The sequence below is a fragment of the Dendropsophus ebraccatus genome, chromosome 4, assembly GCF_027789765.1.
Source record: "Dendropsophus ebraccatus isolate aDenEbr1 chromosome 4, aDenEbr1.pat, whole genome shotgun sequence".
Lineage (NCBI taxonomy): Eukaryota > Metazoa > Chordata > Amphibia > Anura > Hylidae > Dendropsophus > Dendropsophus ebraccatus.
Genome location: NC_091457.1, coordinates 146520233 through 146543679, shown reverse-complemented (window position 1 = coordinate 146543679; position 23447 = coordinate 146520233). Strand labels below are relative to the sequence as shown.

The 23447-nt window shown below is 46.9% G+C and overlaps 1 protein-coding gene and 1 long non-coding RNA gene across 5 annotated transcripts in view; one reads left to right on the top strand and one right to left on the bottom strand.

Moving 5' to 3' along the window:
- CEBPG (CCAAT enhancer binding protein gamma) overlaps positions 1-10359 on the bottom strand; it is a 24126-nt gene extending 13767 nt beyond the window's left edge. For all 3 annotated transcript variants that reach the window (XM_069967364.1, XM_069967365.1, XM_069967366.1), the window contains exon 1: positions 10190-10359. The gene's annotated coding sequence lies outside the window, so the exon portion shown is untranslated. The remainder of the gene's footprint in view (positions 1-10189) is intronic.
- LOC138788945 (uncharacterized) lies at positions 9985-23447 on the top strand. Of its 2 annotated transcripts, none has more exons than XR_011362669.1 (3): positions 9985-10359; positions 13733-13818; positions 23322-23447. It is a non-coding gene; the product is annotated as an uncharacterized lncRNA (long non-coding RNA). The 2 variants fall into 2 exon arrangements; XR_011362670.1 differs by lacking the exon at positions 9985-10359 and adding an exon at positions 10493-10536.

Below are 23447 nucleotides of genomic sequence, written 5' to 3'. Positions count from 1 at the left end.
CCCTACACACACACACACACACACACACACTACCTGACCCCCATCAAACACACACACCTCTCCGGTCTCCCCCTTCTCATCTCGGGCACCGTTGCCTCCTCACCTCACGCTTCACACACCGCCCACCTGACCTAGCGCCCGGAAGTACTTCACAATCAAATCAGCGCAGAGAGGGAGCGTGGAGCGGCTCCACGCTTCCTCCCTGCGCTGATTTGATTGGAGGATGTGCGGGCGATACGTCAGGTGGGCGGTGTGAGGCGGAGGGGCAGCTGCGGCAACCTGCGAGCCAGATGCGGCCATCAAAAGAGCCGCATCTGGCTTGCAAGATGCCAGGGAAAAAAAAGATTTGGGGCGGCATTTTATTCGGGGCATGAGCCCCGAATAAAACTGCCTAGTGACGCCACTGATGGCCATTCAGATTCATCATTATCGGCTGCATGTGACCTGTTCATTTACCCAACATTTGGCCTTACATGGCCAACACTGGCAAGAATTCCCCTCAAAGGAAGTTTCCCATACTGTCCTGTTGGGCCTATTTATTGTATATACAGGATGGTGGATCAGTTTTGAATAGGTTTGGAGCTTCCATAATGATACATGACACCAGGAGTACCCGATGTCGGCCCACAGCTTCCGTAGCATCAGTGATCTACAAGAGTGTGCGAATTCCTACATATGGAGAACGCATGCCACTGAACCCATGCCCCACTTCTAAAACAGCGTTGCCAGGATTATTGTCAACGTTGTCTAGCTATTGGTAACTACATAGGGGCATGGCTTCAACCAAATTTGCGGAAAGCAATGTGGAGATGCAGCCAAAGAATATGCTCGCTTTTATTTATTGAATACAAGAGAAATAAATAGACACATGTATAGTGGGGGCTGTAATGCCTCCTTGCTTCCCCTTCCCAGCCCTGTCCCTGCTTGGTACTCTAGCTGACCGGCAAGCAGGGGTAGAGATGGGACAACATGAAATTGAACAGGCTTGATTCTTCTTTCCTCTACCTAAAATAAAGTATTATATTCTGTAATGGTTATGTGGTGATGTTTGCCCATGGTCAAAAGGCACTTCTAATTTCTATACCAAAAACTGTATCTCTAGAACTATATACTACTACTCCTATCAATGTGTGGGCTATGGGGTACAACCACTCTAACCTCCACCTATGAGGTAAGAAATACAGCGGAGCTACAACAGCTGCAAGAGCATAGACAAAAATAGCACCGAGACTACAAAATACACAAAGGGGCTGTGCCATTCCTCTGAGCATAGCATCCTCTTTGTTCTCATGATCAGAGGAAGTCACTGGGGATATGCAATCAATGGCAAGCTACAGCTATCCATTTAAAGGGAATCTGTCACCAGATTTACACTGCCTGAGGACAGAACAAAGTAATGACCAAGACCATGATTTTAGCAAGTGCTCCAGGTGCCTGGAAAAGTCCAGAATGATAGTCTAGGTCTCCTAGGACTATCAGTCTTTTCCAGACATGTGCAACAGGTTGGGCTTGGATTTACTGTGGGTTCACTCACCACTATCCAGGAGTCATCCATCATGTGCTCTAGAGTTCTCAATATTCATAGGAAATAAGATAAGGGCTGACTAGATGGTCCTGGGGTTTTGTTTTCTTGCAAACTATCGTGTTCATTTTTAGGCGACACCCCCCATCCATCAGTGATTGGTAGGTCTCTGCCTATCACATAAGTGGAAGATGCACATAAGCCTGTGTCTATGGGTCTTCTGACCCAAACTGACCACGGTCAACAGACCCATGGCTAACAGGGACTACATCCATAGCGCACATTACACTAGTGCAAAACTAACGTAATGCCAGATCCACACAAGTATAAGTGGGCAGTCACATGTTCTATGATATATATACACTCACCGGCCACTTTATTAGGTACACCTGTTATCACTTAATTTCTAATCAGCCAATGACATAGCAGCAACTCAGTGCATTTAGGCATGTAGACATGGTCAAGACAATCTCCTGCAGTTCAAACCGAGCATCAGTATGGGGAAGAAAGGTGATTTGAGGGCCTTTGAACGTGGCATGGTTGTTGGTGCCAGAAGGGCTGGTCTGAGTATTTCAGAAACTGCTGATCTACTGGGATTTTCACGCACAACCATCTCTAGGGTTTACAGAGAATGGTCCGAAAAAGAAAAAACATCCAGTGAGCGGCAGTTCTGTGGGCGGAAATGCCTTGTTGATGCCAGAGGTCAGAGGAGAATGGGCAGACTGGTTCGAGCTGATAGAAAGGCAACAGTGACTCAAATAGCCAACCGTTACAACCAAGGTAGGCAGAAGAGCATCTCTGAACGCACAGTACCTCCAACTTTGAGGCAGATGGGCTACAGCAGCAGAAGACCACACCGGGTGCCACTCCGCTCAGCTAAGAACAGGAAACTGAGGCTACAATTTGCACAAGCTCATCGAAATTGGACAGTAGAAGATTGGAAAAACGTTGCCTGGTCTGATGAGTCTCGATTTCTGCTGCGACATTCGGATGGTAGGGTCAGAATTTGGCGTCAACAACATGAAAGCATGGATCCATCCTGCCTTGTATCAACGGTTTAGGCTGGTGGTGGTGGTGTCATGGTGTGGGGAATATTTTCTTGGCACTCTTTGGGCCCCTTGGTACCAATTGAGCATCGTTGCAACGCCACAGCCTACCTGAGTATTGTTGCTGACCATGTCCATCCCTTTATGACCACAATGTACCCAACATCTGATGGCTACTTTCAGCAGGGTAATGCGCCATGTCATAAAGCTAGAATCATCTCAGACTGGTTTCTTGAACATGACAATGAGTTCACTGTACTCCAATGGCCTCCACAGTCACCAGATCTCAATTCAAATAGAGCATCTTTGGGATGTGGTGGAACGGGAGATTCGCATCATGGATGTGCAGCCGGCAAATCTGCGGCAACTGTGTGATGCCATCATGTCAATATGGACCAAAATCTCTGAGGAATGCTTCCAGCACCTTGTTGTATCTATGCCACCAAGAATTGAGGCAGTTCTGAAGGCAAAAGGGGGTCCAACCCATTACTAGCATGGTGTAACTAATAAAGTGGCCGGTGAGTGAGTGTATGTGTATGTGTATATATAGTACTGGGTGGGAGTGCAAGTGGAGGAGGGGCATGGTTTGCATAGCGGGGTCTACAGCCCTGTACCAGGAAGTCTCCCTCACCTTCCAAATCATAGCAGATCCACTTCAGGCTGGGGCTTACATCAGGGGACAGGACTGTGGAGGTAATCTCTCCATAGCTGTAACCCCTCTCTCCCCGGACAAAGAGTGCTGCATGTATGTGCCCACATCTGTCCTGCTCATTCCTTCATGCTCCCTGCAGTCTGTCCGCCCTTGTGTTTCCCATCCTCTCCAATACAGTACAGTAACTTATAATATCACATATTCTACTGTTTCTCATTGTTTGTGTCATCTGTTTTACATGTTATTCAGAATAATAAATTATTATTTTTGGGGTGTGGAACCAATTGTCTGCATTTCTATGATTTCTTATGGGAAAATTTGCTTTGGTTTAAGAGTGGATTTGGATTACAAGCGCAGTCCCAGAACGAATTAAGCTCATAATCCAAGGCACCACAGTATATAATGTGCAGCAGAGCAGAATGAGAAGATCCTGCCAGGATTCATTTTGATGCCGGGAGTTGTAAATCAGTTTAAAGAGGACTCGGCGGGATGAGGTACGTATAAGGGGATCTAACTGGGGGTCGGGAGCCTGTCAGGTCTCCTTTAAATCTTTGTGCTACTGTACCGATACAGCCACATAATTGTGTCAGTACAGTAGCACAAATATTTAAACTGATTCTGCGCTCCTGGCATCATAATGTATCATGATGCTGGAAGCTCTGCGATTCTAGTCCGTAGCACATCTTGTATGCACGGACTACAATCTCGTAACATGTGAACAAATAACCCCATCAGGGTGGTTTAAAGGCGTTACAAAAACATGGCCACCTTTCCCCCTCTCTTGTCTCCAGATTGGGTGGGGTTTCAAACTCAGTTCCGTTGAAGTAAATGGAGTTCAATTGCAAACTACACCTGAACTGGAGACGAGAGGGGGAAAAGTGGCCATGTTTTTGTAACGCTGGATAACCCCTTTACAGGGGTTACCTGGCGCTCGCTCATTTTCAACATGTTGCTGCCACATAAGAAAACATCAACATGCTGTGCTTACCTCTCTGCGCTCCCCCAGTGTCTGCAGCCAGTTACTCCTGAGATGAACTGGTCTCTGGACCGACAGCCTGCTTAGCCAATCACTGGCCATGGCACTGTCCTGCCTCAGTCAGTGAATAGCTGAGCAGGCTGTCGTTCCAGAGAGTTTGTCTTGGGAGTAACAGGGGCAACATACACCGGGGGAGTGCAGAGAGCCGAGCTGAGCATAGCATGTTTGTTATGTTTTCTTATATGGCAGCAACATGTTAAAAATGTGTGAGTGCCGCATAATCCCTTTAAAACAAAGTGTTTATCTGTAAAAACAGGATGGGTAAAAAATGCTGCATCTAGATGTTAACTGTGAGCCCTATTGGAAACAGAGACCGATGTGAACGCTGATGGCGCTATATAAATAAAGGAATTAGTTGTACATAGGTACAGTATCCTATATGTCCCCACGGTCTTAAAAAAAAAAATCAGCAGCCACATGTTAGCCTTTTCAGAGAAAAGCTGTGAATATAGTTTATTTGCAACTTTTTCCCAGCTTGCACTCTGTCTTGTAGGCCAGATTTAATTGTGCTAAATATATAAAAAAAGTCAACTGTGTGTGTTTCAAATGCACTTTAATGTTTTTACACCCCCCCCCCCCCCCCAATTGAATTACAGAAAAAGTTTGCGACTTTTTGAAAAGTTGCACATAAGTAGCTAAAAACCTCACTAAGCAATTTGGATAAAATAGAAAACATAAGGGGGAATCAATCATCTTTTTTTCTTTGCACCAAGACCAGTTATTACGCACCATGCATAATCTGTTTACTTGCACAATATATATGTTGATTGGCGCAAGTATTGATTTTTGAGATAATAACACAGAGCACCTCTGCACAATTTTATGCACAAAAATTGCACATAAACTTTGATTTATCACAAACCCCTCTCAGGGTCTGTGCACACTACAGAATCCCGGCGGATCACCCTCCACGGATTTCGCAGCTCGCACCCACTCGGGGACACTGGCAGCCGCAAGCATCTCCGATGATCTCCTAGGCTTCATTCTATGGTTTGCCAGATTCCGCCGTCGGACGGTGGAATCTGTCCGACCATAGAATTAAGCCTATGGGGCCAGCGGAGATGCACTGTGGAATCCACAGTGGGTGATCTGACAAGATTCCTTAGTGTGCACATACCCCTAGAGGGAAAAAGAGAAAAGAGGTGAACGTGGTGAAACTAAGTAATGGTGCGTTTACACAGAGATTTATCTGACAGATTTTTTAAGCCAAAGCCAGGAACAGACTATAAACAGGGAAAAGGTCATAAAGTAAAGACTGAGATTTCTCCTCTGTTCAAATCCATTCCTGGCTTTGGCTTCCAAAAATCTGTCAGATAAATCTGTCTGTGTAAACACACCATAAATCCGCTTGATAAATATTGCAAAAAATTACCCAAACAAACCTCAGAAGCGTACTGCCTGTCTGTATAACAATAACAGAGCACATATCCTCTCCCGTTTCCCTTCTGTGAGATAATCCCTTGGTCCCGAGTACGCTCTTCTTCTGCCATCTTTTTATGACCTACCACTCCCCACTCTCTGTGATAGAGATGTCGTCACGGCAGAACTGGACCGCAGTCAAGACTGGAAGATAGGACAGTGGGAGCAGGGAAGGGAAGTTCTACATGTTGAAAATCAAACGACTTATATAGCAGCGATCTGCTGCCGTCGCTCCGCGGAACAGGAGCGGTGGCAGCAGACCGCCGCTATATGCTATGGGCTGCCCGGACGATCTAACGATTACCCGGGCAGCCCCCCGCACCCCCTCTAGCACTCACTGTAGACGCGCGGAAAAGCGGCGGCAGTGAGCGGTGAACGAGGAGCAAACAGCGCTTGTTAGCTCCTCCAGTCGGCCCGCGGAATACGGCCTTTATTTTACTGGATAGGGAGGCAGTACAAAACGTTTTCTTTTTGCCTGGAAATTCCCTTTAAGCCATGTCCCTTTCATAGTAAAACCCGGCCCCTCTAGTGGAGACCGTCAATAAGTGACTACAGCACAAAGAACGCACACAAATTAAGCTAGCGCACACATTTGTATTCTCTGGCACTTAGTACATTATATTTGTTATTCTTACGTCACAACATTTCTTAGTATTCGGAACAGGGTGAGAAATCACAGGTTTCGTTGGCATGCACACAACCACGTTCAGTCTATGAAACACAGTCCGTGTGCTGGCAGCGTTTCACGGACTGAACATGTTCCTGTGAAGGAGACTCATAGCATTGTACTACATTAGATGCAGCTAGAGCACTACCCTACCAAACAGCTGACATTTCAGTATGGTAGTGCTCTGGCTGTTGTCAAACCACAGGAAACTTCTTGATTCTTTTTGACACATGCACTTACTAACATACTTTATTCCAGCGTCCCTCTCACAGTCCTAGAAGTCCTGCACTTGCATTAGATAGCCTCATGTATGACTACTTGCAGACTCCTGTAGACTAAATGTCCTCGTAAAATTGGGTCACAGCACGAGAGGAGAGCCGATGTCCTTGCAGCCTCATACATTACCTGTCCAGGCTTCTTCTCCGAGCTGTCTTCATCCCCGGGTCCCGTGCGCTCTATCTTCAGAATGGCCGGTCAGCTGACAGGCCACACTCAGCCAATCACCGGCCGCGGCGGTCCCGGCCTTTGATTGGCTGAGCGCTCCGTCAGCTGACCGGCCATTGTGAAGATAGAGTGCGGGGGACCCGGGGATGAAGACAGCGCGGAGAAGAAGCCTGGACAGGTAATGTACGCTACTGCTGCTTGTCAAATCGTCGGTCGCCCGCCGCGCACCGCTATTCAACCGTAGCGATGCGCGGTGGGGAAACGATGATTTTAGGTCTGGCCCTAAATGAACGATCAGCCGATGACACGATCATCGGCTGATCGTTCTCTCTATTTCACCGAACGATAATCAGCCGAATCGGGCAGATTCTCGTTACTGTGGAATAGGGCCCTAACTAGGTGCAGGCTAGATTCCTAATGTATGTGTGTTTTGTCTGGGGACCGTGCCTGTCCATGTACAGATATGTCAGCATTCCATTTTGACAAAGGCACAAGCATGATGTAAACTAATATGGACACTTGGATAATACAAGTGTATTATAGTGTTACAAATCCCCACAACAGGTCTAACATATAGTATAATAAATTTCACACACCCACACTACATATGTCCCATCATTAGAAGAAAAAAAAAAAAAGTTTCAATATGTCAAAAGTTTGGCCAAACACTTTGCTTTTTATCTCACTACAAGAAACAAGCTGCACTATAAGTCTATGGAGCTTATCTGACGCAGTGATTTGGGAAGTGAATAGGTTAAAAGAGAACTATCAGCAGGTTAGACGAATCTGACCGGCTGATAGCCCCCTATAGCATCCGCGACACTGAGGAGGAAGGTATGTGTGTTACCTTTCTCTTCGGCACCGGTTCACCAGTGCTCCTGGCCAAAGACTGCACCGACTAAGGCCTTATTCACACGTTCCGTAATTTACGGATCCGTATTTCCGGATCCGAGTTAGTGCACATTGAAGTCTATTGGGCTATTCACACGATCAGTAGCAGAAATGGATGAAAATCAATCCGTAAAAAAAAAAAGGACATGTCCTAGTGCGGACCCATTTTTTTTTGCGGATCCTCTCATTGAAATCAATTGGTTACGGATTGTAACATGTTGGCATCCGTATTTCCGCAAAAAAATCCGGATGAAGTGCATTGAAAAGCAATGAGTAGTAAAAAAATGGAATTACGGAAATACGGATGGAATACGGATGTCCAATCCGCAATTTCTCACGGGTTGTTTCAGGACCAGAAAAAAATACTGAACGTGTGCATAAGGCCTAACAGCGCAGAACTGGCACCGAGGAGGAAGGTAAGACACATAGCCCCCTATAGTGCCCATGACGCTCAGGAGTAAGGTATCTAACCGTGCACTTCTCACAGCTTAGGCAAAGTTCAGTCTGCGTTTTTGTGGTCTATTTAATAGATCCATTTTAAATATTTACTTTTAGTGTATGTTCACACTGAGTAATGTTGGGATCACACTACGTTTTAGCAATCAGTTTTTTGCATGTGTGTGCATCCGTTTTACTATTGAATTCCATTATAAATTTAAAAAAATAAATCAAAACGGTTTTTTTTTAGACACAAAAACGTAGTCAACCTCATTTGTGTCCGTTAAAAAATTAAAAATGCATCAGTTTTCTCCATTTGTTTGTCATCTTTTTTTTTTGCAAAAAACAGAAGAAAAAAAAAAATTTTTTTTCAAAAACAGTGTAAACACTGCCTAAGGCTGCATTCCCACGTTCCGTGATCCTGACGGATCACGGACGTGGAATGCATGTACCGGAGTCCCCCCGCGCCCAGACAGCATCTGTAATTAGATGCTGAGAGCGGGGAAGACTGTATTCATAAGCGCCGCGCTGTAATGAAGCAGCTGCGCGGTGCTTATGAATACAGTCTCCCCCGCTCCCAGCATCTAACTACAGATGCTGTCCGTGCGCGGGGGGGGGGGGGGGGGGGGGGGGGGGGACTCCGGTACATGCATTCCACGTCCGTGATCAGTCAGGATCACGGAACGTGGGAATGCAGCCTAAGAGGTTGCAAAAGTGGTGGAATTCCGCCAGCCTCCCTGTTATAATGACAGTCTATGGGAGGTTTGTGCGCCACCTCTCTCGGCGCTGAAGAATGAACATGTTCATTCTTCAGCGTGAAGAGAGGAGCCGCGGGAGCCTGCCATAGAATTCCACCACTTTTACTAGGTGTGAACGTAGCCTAAATTAGGCGGAATTTACTCAAAACTTCCCGTCTGTCTCAGTGTGCCATGTCACTCCTCGGTCTGCGCTCCATCCACGTGACGCGTCACTTGCTTTCCATGTCGGTGGCGCGCCGACGTCTTCCGGAATCCGCGCATGCGCAGTACGGCGGGAGACACCGCTGACGTACTGTGCATGCGCGGACTCCGGAAGACGTGCCATGATTGGTTCCCTTTAACGTACCAAAAAAAAAAACGTAGTCACCCATTTTTTTGGGGTATGCTAAAAATGTTTTTTTTTTTTATTTTTATAACAAGCCAATGGAAAGCAGATCCTGATGGATTGCATACAACTGCCCCCTTAACATCTGTGGCCCCCCTTAACATCTGTGGCCCCCCCCCACCCCCCCATAATATAAAACGGATACGCGCAGTGTGAACCCAGCCTTATTCTAACGATTGGTACGGGTCTGAACACAGGTAAACTTAAAACAAAAAAAAAAAAAAAAAAGGAAACAACTAAAATGGAAGTAATTTAGCTTTTTGTGCTATTCTGCTTTTTTAGAATAGTAGTAAACTTGTTTTTGTTTACTTGTCTTACTATTATGTGCTGCTATATCTATGTATATAGGGAATATATCATCTCCCTTCTTCTCATACAAAGATATAGAGCTGACAGAGTCCCATATATACAGAAAGAGGTAAACAAGGAAACGTGCCTGCTCATGAAGGGGGTGACAACCAGCCGCCCAGCAGCAGCACAGCTCTCCCGTAAGTGAAGTCCTGGGCACTTCCTATCCGTGTTACATAAGCCGCAGTGTGTCCTCTCCCGGCCGGGTGTATACACAGCATGCCCCCTCTCTCTCTCGGGTGTATACACAGCATGCCCCCCTCTCCCGGCCGGGTGTATACACAGCATGCCCCCTCTCTCTCTCGGGTGTATACACAGCATGCCCCCTCTCCCGGCCGGGTGTATACACAGCATGCCCCCTCTCTCTCTCGGGTGTATACACAGCATGCCCCCTCTCTCTCTCGGGTGTATACACAGCATGCCCCCTCTCTCTGCCCTCTGTTCCAGGAAGAGCAGGCAAGCTCTGTCCCTCCTCTCCTCACACTTTATAGTTACTTCTCATCTATGTGTAAGCATCGCCCGTATACACCGCGTATACACAGCCCGTCGCCCTCACAAACAACCAGAAAGTGCACTTGAATACCTGAAGAATACGGGGCTCCTGCGGCTTCACCGAATACTCATCAAAGTTCACACCGATTTCCGAACGGTTTTATAACCGCAGCGGCTTTCCCACAAACCTTTACCACACAAAGCCTCGTTGCGAAATCTCACAGGTCTTTCTCCTTATTAAAAGCAGCATGATGCAATCAGGTGAGTGACAGCTCCGCCGACCAATCACAGGGGTAATGGCTAAATACTATACTCGGTAAGGACCTTCTGATGTCATCCGGTCATGTGACCCGCCCAAGACCCGCCCAAGTCACATGATCATTGGGCGGGTAAACTATGAATCTTCTGCTAGCACTGACCTGCTGCAGGAGGATACAGGTAGCTGGTACACATGAGGAGGCATGGAGGGGTAGGAGGATACAGGTAGCTGGCACACATGAGGAGACATGGAGGGGTAGGAGGATACAGGTAGCTGGCACACATGAGGAGACATGGAGGGGTAGGAGGATACAGGTAGCTGGCGCACATGAGGAGACATGGAGGGGTAGGAGGATACAGGTAGCTGGCACACATGAGATATGGAGGGGTAGGAGGATACAGGTAGCTGGCACACATGAGGAGGCATGGAGGGGTAGGAGGATACAGGTAGCTGGTACACATGAGATATGGAGGGGTAGGAGGATACAGGTAGCTGGTACACATGAGGAGACATGGAGGGGTAGGAGGATACAGGTAGCTGGCACACATGAGGAGACATGGAGGGGTAGGAGGATACAGGTAGCTGGCACACATGAGGAGACATGGAGGGGTAGGAGGATACAGGTAGCTGGCACACATGAGATATGGAGGGGTAGGAGGATACAGGTAGCTGGCACACATGAGGAGGCATGGAGGGGTAGGAGGATACAGGTAGCTGGCACACATGAGGAGGGGTAGGAGGATACAGGTAGCTGGCACACATGAGGAGGGGTAGGAGGATACAGGTAGCTGGCACACATGAGGAGACATGGAGGGGTAGGAGGATACAGGTAGCTGGCACACATGAGGAGACATGGAGGGGTAGGAGGATACAGGTACCTAGCACACATGAGGAGACATGGAGGGGTAGGAGGATACAGGTAGCTGGCACACATGAGGAGACATGGAGGGGTAGGAGGATACAGGTAGCTGGCGCACATGAGGAGACATGGAGGGGTAGGAGGATACAGGTAGCTGGCACACATGAGATATGGAGGGGTAGGAGGATACAGGTACCTAGCACACGTGAGACATGGAGGGGTAGTAACACTGGGGTGTGCAGAGAGACACAGGGAGGTGAGGGGAAGCTATGGAGATGATACTAGCACAGAGTAGTGAAGTATAAGGAGCTGCTATAGGAGGCTGCAGGTACCTGGCACATATGGGGGAGGGGTGTTGGATATACCTATCACATATGGGGGATCTCTGGGGCATGGTAGCTGTCTGGTACATATTGGGGAGCCCTGGAGGGATAGGTACCTGGCACATATTGGGGAGCCCTGGAGGGATAGGTACCTGGCACATGGGGGAGCCCTGAGGTGGAGGGATAGGTACCTGGTACATATGGGGGAGCCCTGGAGGGATAGGTACCTGGTACATATTGGGGAGCCTTGGAGGGATAGGTACCTGGTACATATGGGGGAGCCCTGGAGGGATAGGTACCTGGTACATATTGGGGAGCCTTGGAGGGATAGGTACCTGGTACATATTGGGGAGCCTCGGAGGGATAGGAACCTGGTACATATGGGGGAGCCCTGAGGTGGAGGGATAGGGACCTGGTACATATGGGGGAGCCCTGGAGGGATAGGTACCTGGTACATATTGGGGAGCCTCGGAGGGATAGGGACCTGGTACATATGGGGGAGCACTAGAGGGATAGGTACCTGGTACATATGGGGGGGCCCTGAAGGGATAGGGACCTGGTACATATGGGGGAGCACTAGAGGGATAGGGACCTGGTAAATATTGGGGAGCCCTGGAGGGATAGGTACCTGGTACATATTGGGGAGCCCTGGAGGGATAGGTACTTGGTACATATTGGGGAGCCCTGGAGGGATAGGTACTTGGTACATATTGGGGAGCCCTGGAGGGATAGGTACCTGGTACATATTGGGGAGCCCTGGAGGGATAGGTACCTGGTACATATTGGGGAGCCCTGGAGGGATAGGTACCTGGTACATATTGGGGAGCCCAGGAGGGATAGGTACCTGGTACATATTGGGGAGCCCTGGAGGGATAGGTACCTGGTACATATTGGGGAGCCCTGGAGGGATAGGTACCTGGTACATATTGGGGAGCCCTGGAGGGATAGGTACCTGGTACATATGGGGGGGCCCTGAAGGGATAGGGACCTGGTACATATGGGGGAGCACTAGAGGGATAGGGACCTGGTAAATATTGGGGAGCCCTGGAGGGATAGGTACCTGGTACATATTGGGGAGCCCTGGAGGGATAGGTACTTGGTACATATTGGGGAGCCCTGGAGGGATAGGTACTTGGTACATATTGGGGAGCCCTGGAGGGATAGGTACCTGGTACATATTGGGGAGCCCTGGAGGGATAGGTACCTGGTACATATTGGGGAGCCCTGGAGGGATAGGTACCTGGTACATATTGGGGGGCCCTGGAGGGATAGGTACCTGGTACATATTGGGGAGCCCTGGAGGGATAGGTACCTGGTACATATTGGGGAGCCCTGGAGGGATAGGTACCTGGTACATATTGGGGAGCCCAGGAGGGATAGGTACCTGGTACATATTGGGGAGCCCTGGAGGGATAGGTACCTGGTACATATTGGGGAGCCCTGGAGGGATAGGTACCTGGTACATATTGGGGAGCCTTGGAGGGATAGGTACCTGGTACATATTGGGGAGCCCTGGAGGGATAGGTACCTGGTACATATTGGGGAGCCCTGGAGGGATAGGTACCTGGTACATATTGGGGAGCCTTGGAGGGATAGGTACCTGGTACATATTGGGGAGCCCTGGAGGGATAGGTACCTGGTACATATTGGGGAGCCCTGGAGGGATAGGTACCTGGTACATATTGGGGAGCCCTGGAGGGATAGGTACCTGGTACATATTGGGGAGCCCTGGAGGGATAGGTACCTGGTACATATTGGGGAGCCCTGGAGGGATAGGTACCTGGTACATATTGGGGAGCCCTGGAGGGATAGGTACCTGGTACATATTGGGGAGCCCTGGAGGGATAGGTACCTGTTACATATTGGGGAGCCCTGGAGGGATAGGTACCTGGAACATATTGGGGAGCCTTGGAGGGATAGGTACCTGGTACATATTGGGGAGCCTTGGAGGGATAGGTAACTGGCACATATTGGGAGCCCTGAGGTGGAGGGATATGTGGAGAATCGGGGTGGGGGGTGGAATGCATAGATATGACATGTTTGGGTGAGTATTAGGGGGGTATATGGCACATGTGGGAGTTTGGAGGCGAGAGATATGTACAGTGTTTCAGCCATCTTTATATTTCAGGTCCATATGATTCTGATCTGTTTTGTTAGACATTGTTCTGACCTCTGTAACTTTTTATTTTTCAGTCTTTGGAGCTGTGTGAGTTTTGGTCGGATCTGCCGTTCAGCACCAGTTCTGATGTAGATGGATGTTTGATCAATCAGCAGTTTGGGTATTGTTGTGTGTTCTGTTTTTTTTTTCCATTTATTATCTTTAGTTTATGACATTCTTTGTGTGGGTTCAGAAGCTGAGGGGATAGACATCTGTAACCTGGTGATAGTGCCAGATAAAGCAGAACATGGTGTCCCTGATAGCTGGGGCCCCTGTTTCTATGTATATTCAGCAGGTGCTCTGCAGTGCACAAGGTGCGGGGGTGAGGTCACTGCAGAGCGTCTGATGAATATTCATACAGGGAGTGTGCTGCAGGGCCAGCAGCCGGGAGCTTCAGTGCATCAAGGAGGACCGGGTGGGGGGCACATGGGGTAACACAGGGATCTGTTGGGGTGCTTTAGTAGAGGGGCTGAGTAGTTGGGGGAAGAGGGGAGGGAGACCAGGGGGACCTAGTGAAGGGGGTTGGGGGGCACAGTCCAAAGGGACCTGGTGAGGGCACATGGAAAGACACAGAGTTCTGTCAGGATGCTCTAGTTGAGGGTGTCAGTGTATGCAGCATGAGGGGGGGGGGCAGCATAGGTTGCATCTGTATGTCATGGGTTGGGGAGGGGTTAAATAGCGGACACAGGACCCTGCTATACGGTTTTGTGAATGAGTGCACAGCTGACACAACAGGATCAGTGAAAGCAGGAACAGGCAGAGTGACAGAAAACCTGGCATGCACTGGGTAAGGCGCCTGCCATGTTCTCTGTAGTGTAGTGATACTAGACAGAAGTTTTGTGGTGTTGTGCAACAGTATGGGGCAGGTATGACATGCAGGTTGTAAAGTGGAGGATTGTGGTATGTTATAGCTTTCACTCTCAGAGAGTGGGGATTGCATGGGGAACACTTGTGGGCAATTGGCTGCAGCCTGTGTGAGGGTTGGCATAGGGGACAGTTGGGGGCCATGGTCTGTAGTCTGTGTGAGGGTCGGCATTGTGGACAGTTGGGGGCCATGGTCTGTAGTCTGTGTGAGGGTCGGCATTGGGGACAGTTGGGGGCCATGGACCCTTTAGAAAGGGTTATGTGAAGTAGATTGTATTGAAGCAAATTACAATCTGAAATGTATAAACACTGGGGTTCAGGCGTTGTGGGGGGACCTAACCATGTTATATCTGGTCTGGGATAAGTGTTAGGTGCCCACTGCTTAGCCATGACACCAAGGAGTCTGGGAGAGGAGACTTGAGGAGCCGACCACATCTGGAGTTCTAGTTAAGGAGACATCTGGATCACTTGGCACCTAGGTGGTCTCGATGATGAGACATGGGGAGCGGTCTGTGCAAGGGGGAACTATAAGATGCTATTCTGTAGGGGAGGGGCATGGGGTGAAAACTTCTGGGATGGGGAGGCTGACTTTGGGTTGTGGACTATGCGGAACCATGGGACTACAGGCTAGAGCTCACATTAAAGGGGTAGTGCGGCGCTAAGAAATTATTCACAAAAAACACACATTACAAAGTTATACAACTTTGTAATGTATGTTATGTATGTGAATGGCCCCCTTCCCCGTGTTCCCCGACCCCCGCCTGTGGACCCGGAAGTGTAGTGCATTATACATACCTGATTCGTGTCGACCCCCGTCCGCCGTCTTCTGACAGTGATGTAATCTTCGGGAGGCCAGCCGACCCGCACCTGCCCCCCCCTCTGCCGCGTCATAACTTAAGTTGTATAACTTTGTAATGTGTGTTATTTTGTGAATAATTTCTTAGCTCCGCACTACCCCTTTAACCCATAGCTGCACCAGGACGTTAATTGAACGTCCTCGTGCCGCTATGGGAGTTCAGAGGGGGGTCGCGCGGCGACCACCCTCTGAACTGCCGCGATCCCGGGTGCCGCGTGTAGCCCGGGCTCGCGGCTATTAGCGGGCACGGTCCGATCGCCGTGCCCGCTAATTAAGTGCTTAGAAGCAGCTGTCAAAGTTGACAGCTGCTTCTAAATACTTGCTGTTATACATGCCTGGTGGTCTAGTGGGGGGATCGCCCCCCTGCGGCGCGATTGCGGGGGGGCGATCCCTGCATCCATCCCGGGCCGGGGTCTGCTCCGTAATGGCGCTGATCCCGGCTCGGCATTCTATTGCTTTTGGCTGCAGCAGCCAAAAGTAATAGAACACCGATCTCATGGATTCATGCAGTATAACTATACTGCATGGATCTCTATGAGAGATCAGAGTACATATACTAGAAGTCCCCCAGGGGGGCTTCTAGTATATGTGTAAAGTAAAAGAAAAATGTATTTTTAATAACACAAAACCCCCTCCCCTAATAAAAGTCTGAATCACCCCCCTTTCCCCATTTTATAAATAAAAATAAATTAATTAATTAATAAACAAACATGCTTGCTATCGCCGCGTGCGTAATCGCCCAAACTATTAATTAATCACATTCCTGATCTCACACGGTAAACGGCGTCAGCGCAAAAAAATCCCAAAGTGCAAAATTGCGCAATTTCTGTCGCATCAAATCCAGAATAATTGTAATAAAAAGCGATCAAAAAGTCATATATGCGCAATCAAGGTACCGATAGAAAGATCACATCATGGCGCAAAAAATGACACCTCACACAGACCCATAGACCAAAGGATAAAAGCGCTATAAGCCTGGGAATGGAGCCATTTTAAGTGACGTATATTTGTTAACAACGGTTTGAATTTTTTACAGGCCATCAGATACAATATAAGTTATACATGTTACATATCGTTTTAATCGTAACCACTTGAGGAACATGCATAACAAGTCAGTTTTACCCCAGGGTGAATGGCGTAAAAACACATTTCCCCCAAATAAAAGAAATGCATTTTTTTTTTCAATTTCACCACACTTTGAATTTTTTTCTGGTTTCCCGGCACATTTTAGGCAAAAATTACATCTGCCATAGCAAAGTACAATTAGTTGCGCAAAAAATAAGGGCTCACTTGGGTCTCTAGGTGGAAAAATGCAGGCGCTATGGCCTTATATACACGAGGAGGGAAAAACGAAAACGCAAAAATGAAAACTGGCTGTGTCCCCTAAGGGTTAAGCTGATCACTCTTTATAACATCCTGGAGTATATGCAAATTGCCATTATAAAACCTGATGCAGTAGACTTTGTAAAAATTAACATTTGTATCATTCTCAAAACTTTTGGCCATGACTGTACAGCAATATTAACCCCTTAAGGACTGAGCCAATTTTCATTTTTGAGTTTTTGTTTTTTCCTCCTTGTGTTTAAAAGGCCATAGCACTTGCATTTTTCCACCTAGAAACCCACATCAGCCCTTATTTTTTGCGCCACTAATTGTACTTTGCAATGACAGGCTAAATTTTTGCATAAAGTACGCTGCGAAACCAGGAAAAAATTCAATGTGTGGTGAAATGGAACAAAAAAACGCATTTCTTTTATTTGGGGGGGTATTCGTTTTTACGCCATTCGCCCTGAGGTAAAACTGACTTGTTATATATGTTCAAGTCGTTACGATTACAACGATATATAACATGTATAACTTTTTTTTTATATGATGGCCTGTAAAAAATTCAAACCATTATTAACAAATATATGTTCCTTAAAATCGCTCCATTCCCAGGCTTATAGCGCTTTTATCCTTTGGTCTGTCGGGCTGTGTGAGGTGTCATTTTTTGCGCCATGATTTGTACTTTCTATCGGTACCTTCATTGCGCATATGTGACTTTTTGATCGCTTTTTATTACAATTTTCCTGGATTTGATGCGACTAAAAATGCTCAATTTTGCACTTTGGGATTTTTTTCGCTTACGCCATTTAACGTGCGAGATCAGGAATGTGATTAATAGTTCGGGCGATTACGCACGCGGCGATAGCAAACATGTTTGTTTATTTATTTACAACATGGGAAAAGGGGGGTGATTCAAACTTTTATTAGGGGAGGGGGCTTTTTTTTTTTTTACTAATACTTTTTTTTTTTTTTTTTTTTTACACATATACTAGAAGCCCTCCTGGGGGACTTCTAAAATATACACTCTGATCTCTCATTGAGATCTTTGCTGTATACTTATACATCAAAGATTAATGAGATCGGCACTCGTTTGCTTTCGGCTGCTGCAGCCGAAAACGAACGAGTGCTGAGCCGGGATCAGCGCCATCTTGGCGGAGACCCTGGCCGGCACCAGACATGGAGATCGCTCCTCCGGGACAACGTCCCAGGGGGGCGATGTCCGCCACTAGACACCAGGGAAGAGTTGCAGAAGGTAATCGGATGCAGCTGTCAACTTTGACAGCTGCATCCAATTACCTTATTAGCGGGCACGGCGATCAGACCATGCCCGCTAATAGCCGTGGTCCCGGGCTACACGCCGCACCCGGGATCGCAGCGGTTCAGAGCGGGGTCGCCGCGCGGCCCCTCTCTGAACACCTCTTGCTAGGGCTGGGCGGTATACCGCAAAAATACCGATACCGTCACTGGCGTCGGTTAACCGACCTCAACTCTGCCAGGACGGTATCTGCGGTATTTCCCCCCCCACCCGGCGGCCGCGTGCTCTGGTGCAGGGAGAGAGAGGGGTCCCGCGTGAAGAGGTGAAGGCTGGACAGCTGATGATCCGATTTACCTCCCGAGCCAGGACGCACATATACTGCTGCAGGGGAAGGGATGGAAGATCCTGCTGCGGGGGGCTGAAGAGGAAGACTGGAGATGTGACAGGCTGCACACAGACGGCAGGGTCCCCTCCAGTGAGTGCTTTGTGCTGCTGCTGCCGGGGGCTCACTTCTAGCTTCTCTGGAAGCTGCACGGTGAGCCCTGCCCCCCCTCCCCCGCACATACAGTTGGGGTCAGGTATCGGTCGGCACCTCCATGCTCCACTGGCCACCGCACTCTGTCCCGCACAGGAATTCTCGGAGCCCCGTTATGTTTTGTCAGTGCTGGAAGCGGCCGTGTGCGACGCTCAGTCCGGAACACAGATACATGTGCTACATCACTGCGTGACAGGGGCCGAGGATTCCTGTGCGGGAGAGAGAGAGCCGTGCCCGGGGGAACATGGAGGTGCCGACCTATACCTGACCCCCTGCAGCCACTGAGTGACTGGGGATGGATGGATGGATAGATAGAAGATAGATAGATGATATGATATAGATAGATGATATAGATAGATATCATCTATCTCCTATCTATCTATCTATCTATCTATCTATCATGTATCTATCATGTATCTATCTATCTATCTATCTATCATGTATCTATCATGTATCTATCTATCTATCTATCTCCTATCTATCTCCTATCTATCTATCTATCTATCTATCTGTCAATCAATCATCTATCTATCTATCTATCTATCTCCTATCTATCTATCTATCTATCTCCTATCTATCTATCTATCTATCTATCTATCTATCTCCTATCTATCTATCTATCTATCTACTATTATCTATCGATCTATCTCCTATCTATCTATCTATCTATCTATCTATCACAATTTAGTGCATTCACAGTAATGATAATGGGAGTGCCAGCAACAGAGAATGGGTTAACATCTCCTCTTCAATATCTATCTATTATCTGTCTATCTATCTATCTCCTATATCTATCTATCTATCTATCTATCTATCTATCTATCTATCTATCTATCTATCTATCTATCTGTCAATCAATTATCTATCTATCTCCTATCTATCTCCTATCTATCTATCTATCTCCTATCTATCTATCTATCTCCTATCTATCTCCTATCTATGTATCTATATCATCTATCTATCTATCTATCTATCTATCTATCTCCTATCTATATCATCTATCTATCTATCTATCTATCTCCTATCTATATCATCTATCTATCTATCTCCTATCTATATCATCTATCTATCTATCTATCTATCTATCTCCTATCTATATCATCTATCTATCTATCTATCTATCTATCTCCTATCTATATCATCTATCTATCTATCTCCTATCTATCTATATCCTATCTATCTCCTATCTATCTATCTCCTATCTATATCATCTATCTATCTATCTCCTATCTATATCATCTATCTATCTATCTCCTATCTATATCATCTATCTATCTATCTATCTATCTCCTATCTATCTGTCTATACATACACGCACACACACACACACACACACACCACCCACCACACACCACACACACATATATGTGTGTGTGTGTATGTATAGACAGATAGATAGGAGATAGATAGATAGATGATATACGTAGATAGGAGATAGATAGATAGATAGGAGATAGATGATATAGATACAATCTGATGGTAATACAAACGTGAATTTATTACATATAACAATGTGCAGCAAACTTTACAAGTAATATACGATGTTTCGCCGTCTCCTACGCCATTTTCAAGTGGCACTTGAAAATGGTGTAGGAGACGCCAAAACGTTGTGTACTACTTGTGAAGTTTGCTTAGTTATATGGAATAAATCCACGTTTGTATTACCATCGGAAAATGGGGTTTTCAAAAGGGGTGTGTCATAATTATCGTTCAATTTATCGTTACCGCGGCTACATGTACGATAAATCGCGATATTCATTTAGGCCATTATCGCCCAGCCCTACCTCTTGCAGACACATGACGTACGGGTACATCATGCGTCCGTTAGAGGTTAAGATATGTTGGCTGATTAGGGTAACAGGTTCCTTAAATCCTGTATACAGCATAAACAAAATGATTAGGTATTTTTATACGTGTGTGTGTGTGTGTGTGTGTATACCGAGCAAATCCTCCCACATATATATATATATATATATATATATATATATGAGAGAGAGAGAGAGACACTGAAGGGGTTAATCCTGGATGGTCGCTATGTTTCACCTGGGTTCAGCTATTACACCTACTAGGACTGATGGAGGTTCATGTCTCACTATCTGAGACATGGAAAAACCAGGGATGCGTTGTGATCTCCAGCAAAGGTAGTTGCTGGGGATGTTTTGATAAAATGTGTTTGGGCCTGGTTTTTAGGAATGGATGGCAGGCTTGGTAGTGGGGCTGTCCATTCCACTTCCTCCACTCCAGATATTGTTTGGTGTCAGGCGCCACAGGTGCTGAGACTGGATCATCAGCAGCTCCATAAAGTTTTGCAAAGCCATGGACAGAGTGAGGCTGGGTGCAGCTGAGTGTGCTGGAAGGCTGCTAGCCTCAGGAGAAGCCATATACCTGACCAAGGTAAAAACTGAACTTTATTTAATATGTTTAGGTTTGTGCGACTGCAGCGAGTCGTGGCATATAGACAGGGCCGTCTTCTGTTTAGTTAGTGCTGGACAAGCAGAGTTCTTGTGTTATGCCGAAAGCCAAGGCTGTTTATTTGCTTTCTTGCATTGGATAATAAACGCAGGCAAAGCCTGTACTTGGACCTCATTCGTTTGAGCCTGTTGACTGCTGTTCACACTGCAATCCTGCACTCTACCGAGCAAATCCTCCATATATATTTATATATATATATATATATATATATATATATATATATATATATATAATATATTTATTTAAAAATAATTAGGTTCACTAAACCTGAAAGTGCTTTTGTCCAATATTTAAATAAACAAATATTGTACTCTATCCGTGTCCTTTCCCTTACATCGGGGGAACTAGACAGGGGTGTCCCTTATCCTCCTTTCTTTTTGCCCTGGCGATAGAGCCGTTGGCCTGTTTGGTACGTGCCTCAGCTGATATAGTTGGGTTCGGACATGGTGACATGGAGGATCGTATAGCATTATATGCTGATGATATGCTATTGTTCCTAGGGGATGTTCATCGCTCTTTGTCGCCTGTCATGGACCTTTATAGGTACATTCGGAAAATATTCCGGTTTACTGATTAATTGGGACAAGTCGGCACTGTTACCCCTAGATCCCCTTCCTAACCAGATACGTGTGGGTGGAGTCTCTGTCCCTATAGTGTCTCAATTTCGGTATTTGGGCATTCAGATAGTCTCGGATGTCTCTAAATACCTCTCTCTTAACCTGTTCCCCTTATTAACAAAATCTGCCCAGAAAATTAAATTATGGCGTAAACTTCCTCTTTCGGTGGCGGGCAGGGCCAACTTGATTAAAAAGATTTTGATGCCGCAGCTCCTCTATATCCTACATAATGCGCCGGTCTGGGTGCCTATGGTGCATTTTAAGCATATTCAGTCCCTGTTCAGAGAGCCTATATGGGATGGAAAGATGCCTAGAATTAGGTTGGACACATTGCAGCGGGGAAAGGATAGAGGTGGCCTAGCTGTCCCTAACCCATATCTATATTACCTTGCCGCACAATTTCAGCAGCTTCGGGGTTGGGGTGGATTGGAATAAATGGCCCCTACAGGACTACTCTTTCAACAATTGTCTGGAGGCAGAGTCCCGATATATCTGTTGGAGATCGCATCTCAGACCAGACCCCCTGATGTACCGATTCTACTGCCCATGCTGCGTAAAGTCTGGGCACAGATAAAACGCTTTTTGGAGTGTGGACAACATACTAAGTACACTCCGCTGTGGCGCAATCATGGGTTCCCGCACTTGCTGGAATTGGATGGAGCTTTGTTTTGGGAACGGAAGGGCTTGAATGCTCTCTCGCAGCTATTTCATGGGGGAGCCTTCAAGTCCTTCGCCCAATTTCAGGAGGATTTTAATTTACCACACTCGTCTTTTTTTTAGATATCTACAGTTGCGCCACGCTATTGAGACGCAATTTGGTAGATCTCTTCCGAACATAACCTCTCATTTCCTCTTAGACATGGTGTTAACTGCCTCAGATTCTAAAGGTATGATTACTCTTATTTACGGGGCGCTCTTGGACTCTTTTATGTCCAGTAGACCTCTGAGGATCAAGGAGCAGTGGGAGATGGATGTGGGTCCCATAACGGATGACCAATGGTCTGTTTTAGCTATGACGCCTAAATTGGCGATTTCAGAGGCACACAGACTCTCCCAGCTGTTCCTGGTCCATAGTGTACAGGACCCCTTTGTTTCTTTTTAAAATAGGCGTCCGCACAGACTCAAACTGCCCCCGGTGCGGCATGGGAGATGCCCACATTATCCACCTTATGTGGAGTTGGAGAATTACTGGCGGGAGGTGGTGGCTCTAATACGTGTCTTTGGAATTGCAGTACCTTTGGAACCGCTGAAATGTGTCCTGGGTTTGATAAGTGAGGACGACGAGCCCTCGGGTATAGAACTGGTGATTTAGTAGAGTCCTTTACCAAGCCCGTAAATTGATAGCCAAACACTGGATACAACCTACCGCACCTACAGTTGCGGAACTAATTGCTAAACTTAATAGCATTATCCGCCTGGAGAAGGGGGTATACAAAAAAAGAAAAGCTATGAAGAAGTTTGAGTCTGTGTGGGGGCCTTGGATAGACGCCCCTGGTGTTTCTTCTAGACTCCTTCGAAGGAATCGGTTTGAGGCCTTTCTCCTTCTTGCGGACCAGCAGCAGGCCAATTTTGCTAGGAGAGCTGGCGACTCTGACTAATGTGGATCATCTTTTTTACATGTCTTTAGGAGAGTGTTAGAAGGCAAACATACCAGCGTCATCTATTTTAGTTTTTTCCCTACTTTCCTTTTTTCTTTCAGTTTATTTTGTCTGCTGCTAGATGAGCACGGCTGGGGGACGCCCCTTGATAATACACTATCCATGTGGACCTGCATTAGAAGCTTGGTTTTCCTTACTTGTCTTGGCTACCTACATAATTAATTGTT